The sequence below is a fragment of the Lutra lutra genome, chromosome 3 (genome assembly GCF_902655055.1).
Source record: "Lutra lutra chromosome 3, mLutLut1.2, whole genome shotgun sequence".
Lineage (NCBI taxonomy): Eukaryota > Metazoa > Chordata > Mammalia > Carnivora > Mustelidae > Lutra > Lutra lutra.
The window spans coordinates 150,813,387-150,818,285 of NC_062280.1; the positions used below are offsets into that span (position 1 = coordinate 150,813,387).

A 4,899-nucleotide genomic window follows, 5' to 3' on the forward strand; every position below is an offset into this window, starting at 1 on the left:
CAGTGGGTTGGGCCGCTGCCTTCGGCTCAGGTCATGATCTCAGAGTCCTGGGATCAAGCCCCGTATTGGGCTTTCTGCTCAGCAGGGAGCCTGCTTCCTCCTCTCTCTCTGCCTGCCTCTCTGCCTGCTTGTGATCTCTCTCTGTCAAATAAATAAATAAAATCTTTAAAAAAAATTGATTGGGCTCTTGTGCATTCTTATACTTCTCTATACATTTTAGAGCATTGTAGGTTTTTTTTAAAAGAATAAAAATCCTATAATGGGGATGGATAGAATTTACATTAATTTAAAAGTAGAGGACAGAATTGAAGAATTTAATAGAAGAAATAGATTGTTACCTAGAACATATAAATAACTTTGTCAAATTAACAACAAAGATAATAAAGCTGTAACAGAAAGTAAATAAAGAATATATATTTAGCCAGTTTATGGAATAGGAAACCAAAAGAGTCAATAAGCATATGAAGACATGTGCTTAAAGTCATTGGCATTAAACAAGGTTGGTTAAATACACTGGGACATCATTTTATATCTCAGTTACTTTCACATTAAAACACTTTATAATCCCAAGTGTTGATGGGATGTTTCATGAAATTATAAAATTCTGCTGGTTATGAGATTATCTTTGGAACTCTCCTAGAAATCCAAATGCAATTTTTTTTTTTTATGCTCAGCACAGGATAAGTGCTCACTATATTGTGTTTACTGCCTTAGACAATCAAAGTAAAAAAAAAAAAAAATTACATTATCAAGAATGTATCAGCTTGAACAATAACACAACCGTAATCTCACCTTGCTCAATAAAGGTAATAAGACATGCAAATATCTTGGATTTCCTAAAACCTATATTAAGATGAATTGCTGATGCATATTTCACACAGATAAAAGGTCATATAATCAATTTTTTTATAGTCATAAACAATTTGGGGCAACTTCACAATGCGTATATAGCAACAGTGAGGTCCTTTGTAATGTTTTCTGTAACAATTAAGAGAAACAACTCCAAGAAGAATACAGATTTAAATCTCTTAACTTATGGCACATTTTTTTCTTGCCTTTGATTTTTCCCTTTGATAATTATTTATTATCTTCACACATTTAAATATCATTTTTTAACTTAAGACTAATTTTACACTTTATAGGACTTTTTTTCTGTGTATGTAGCACCAAAACTCTTAATTCACTTATCTTAAGGTACCAAAAAAACCTTCTTTCTTCAACATGATGGACATTCGTATCATTATGTAGTATACAAGAGACAGGAAAGAAATGAATATGAAATCAAAGTACACATCAGAGTGATCTAGACCACGGGAAAAAATGGGCATGGCAAGAGGACGACAACTCAGAGTTTAAAGGATCTTGTAAAAATCAAAGCAGTAATGAATTTCACTAGACACAACCAGCCCCTGTTATCAGTAGATGAATGGAAATCTCTGTTTTTCTTTCAGGGGTAAGAGTAGGAAAAGAAAATGACAAAAGACAAGTGAAAGTTAGGTAGTTGAGGGGAAAATTATCTGAAGATAATTTCTTATTATGAATTGCATTTTATTTTAATGAAGTTTATTTATGTGTTCAGGTAAGTGTTTAATGTCCCCAAATTCTATCCATTTTTCATAGCTACAAAACCCACAAAATGATATCTATAATAATTATTTCCTCTAGTCCCCCACAGAATGATTTCAAATATATTATTTCAGTTATTTCACATGGTTACAAAAGTAGTTAGGTCAGGCACAAGATATCATTAGCAAACCAACACTGTATTTTAAAAAGTCAAGTTAGATCTTCTGTTTAGTTCACTAAACTAAACCTAATTTTTCTTACTCCAAATGCCATATTGCTGCCATGTACATTATTCTATAATATTAGGCAATTGTAGTAGTTTCAAGTAATTCAGCAGATACAAAATGAAGCTTACTTAGGTTTGCATGTTTAGGTAAGAGAACAGTAAGTGATTATCACCCTAATCTGGCACCTTCTACTAATCATGCTGATAATGTTCTATGAAGCAGTTTAAACGACAGTCCTTGTGTTTACTAAATATAGTTTTGGCTTTAGGACAGATTTAGAATTATTACTTGTGAGACAAAAATTAAAAGATGGTAACATGCTAAACTTCATTTTTGGAAACACAGAAGTAAAATACATTATGGCTTTTGAGCCAAATGAGTAAGAAAAATGAAATTGGTTGGGGCAGGGGTGGAGATCTGGTAGGTGGATGGACAAGGACATTTCTAGCAAAATGGCAAGAGAATCAGAAATAAATTTGACGGGCGTCTGTGTGGCTCAGTGGATTAAAGCTTCTGCCTTCAGCTCATGTCATGATCTCAGGGTCATTGGGCTCTCTGCTCAGCAGAAAGCCTGCTTCCCTCTCTCTCTCTGCCTACTGCTCTGCCTACTTGTGATCTCTCTCTTGTCAAATAAACAAATAAAATCAAGAAAAAAAAATAAATTTCAAATGAACCAGCAGATTAAACTGCAAAACAGTTTGAATACAAACAAGAAATGTATTTTGAGGAATAACCCTGTGAGATTGGGGGGAAAAAAAAAAGGAAAGAGAAACACTAACTGCTAGTAGAGGAAAAGCAATACAGGAAAGAAAAAGAACAAAGCGAACAAACTGCAAAGAAAATAAATGATCAGTGTCTGGATCATCCCATGGGCACTCAGGTCATACAGTTGGAGAAGTTTAGTACCTAATTATGGGCAGGATCAAATCTACCAAAGGAACTTATTTCTCCCTCTTATCTTTCCTGCATGACTGTACCCTAATATTTACAGACTATGATGTTTCTCTTTTTGTTAACTCACTACCCCCCATGTCCTACCATGGCTTTCATTACAGATGAATTAATTATTTTTCAATGTATTCCATGTGCAAATCACTGTTATATTTGTTATTAGGCTTTAGGATGGGAAAGAAGAATGATTATAATATCACATTTTAGTTTTTAATTTTCTTTTGTAAGAGTAAGGAGAATGGGGAACAATGATTTAATAAAATGGAATCTCTCTGGATTAACTGTATTTTGCTTTAATAAGCTTATTTGCACATATATATTTGCTCTTTTAAGTTTTTAAGTGTAAATTCCACGCTATTCATTACATTCAAATGTTGTGCAACCATCACCACTATTTCCAAAAATTGTTTAATATCATAACAAAAACTTGACTTAATAAACAATTAATAATATGGACTACTTCATAAATTCATATGATATTCTTGCACAGGGGCCATGCTAAGCTTCTCTCTACTGTTCTGATTTTTGTAAATGTGCTGCCAAAGTGAGCACTTGAGTAGTTTTTCTCACAGTCGTATCCATGTTAGAGCTTCAGGAAATCCACCAAATAGAATGATGGCATTCTATTGGAAATTAATAGTAAGAAGAATTTGTGCCGCATGTCCCTGCTCTCTGCTTCACTCTAAATTCTAAATTGCCAAAATTCTTCACTCATTCTTATAATTCTAGGGTAAGATTTATTTGTACTCAAGCCTGAGATCTAAAAGTGATGCAAAGCACCAGCTTAGCAGAATTATACTTTCTCAGTCAACTGGGGTTTGAGGCTTTGATTGATGTCATTATGTGATATTATGTAAAGCAAGTTAGACCTCAAAGGAAAGGTATTACATATGCATTTAACTGCAGATTTAAATTCATTATATTTAATTTCTTAAAATTTGTATGTTTAAATTTTGTGTATCCAACTGTTTTAACAACATATGCTGGGATCATGGCTACAGCAGTGTTACTTGAATTACATGAACGTTGTGCTATATAAGAACCCATTCTTTGAATATCCTTTTTTAGCTTATATGATATTTAAGCATTCTTGTTTTCTTTTTTTAATAAGGATTTTATTTATTTATTTGAGAGAGAGAGTGCACGCAAGCGGGAGGGGTGGGGGTGGGACAGGGGAAGAGGCAGAGGGAGAGGGAGAAGCAGAATTCCCGCTGAGCAGGAAGGAAGCCTGATACTGGGCTCCACCCCAGGACCTGAGATCATGACCAGAGGAGCCAAAGGCAGATGCTTAACCAACTGAGCCACCCAGATTCCCTTGTTTTCCTGATAAATTTCTTAAGTATATATCTGGTAATAAGCTCAAGGATTATAAAAATGAAAATTCTATTTTGAAAAAGTAGTGGAAAATATTTTTTATTCTAACACTTTCTAATCATTTATATCCTTTTAAAGTAACTGTTAAAATAGAATATTCTTAATAATAGATTGAAAACTATTTTTATAGGCCTGGTTAATCATGTGTTACTTTATATAATGAAAGGTTATTGATTTTCACATTATACATAGTATGTCTTCCTGAATGAAATCCATTTGTGTCTCAAAGTGGAATATGCATTCTAAAATAATACAATAAGTAATATTCAGCTGCTTCTTTGATAAACATGTTCCAAACAATTAAATCTCAAATTGCAGCACTCCAAAATGCTTCCTACTCATGTATTATCTTATTTTATCTTTTGTTCTGCTTTCTTTATAATTTACCTTAGGCTTGATGCTTCTTAAACTCCCACATTCATCCCTTCCCAGGTCATGTGAATTCATTCATTTTTATTTCTTATCAGGGCCACTGTTTTTCAGCCCTATCCTCTGCCCATACTAGCCCCCAGGAAAATACTTATGCTTAAAACCAGTCATATCTGTCAAATCATTATCAAGTGATCAGTAACTTTGGGACTTTCTATACAGTTCAAATGGTCTTTCTAGCATCTTGGGTAATGTTAAATGCATTTTTAATTAAACACATCTTACTTTTCAATTGTCCTATATTTTTAAATAATTTCCATCCCAATAACCTATAGATCTCCTCCTCTTCACCCCACTTGAGCAATATCGTCACCAAGACTGCCAGGATGTTAGCCTGCTCCATTTGCAAAGT

The 4,899-nt window shown here is 33.5% G+C and overlaps 1 non-coding gene across 1 annotated transcript; it reads right to left on the reverse strand.

The window, feature by feature from the left end:
• Positions 1–3,189: 3,189 nt before the first annotated feature.
• On the reverse strand, positions 3,190–3,296 carry LOC125096602 (U6 spliceosomal RNA). Its single transcript, XR_007126281.1, has one exon. It is a non-coding gene; the product is annotated as a U6 spliceosomal RNA (small nuclear RNA).
• Between the last annotated feature and the right edge of the window lie 1,603 nt (positions 3,297–4,899).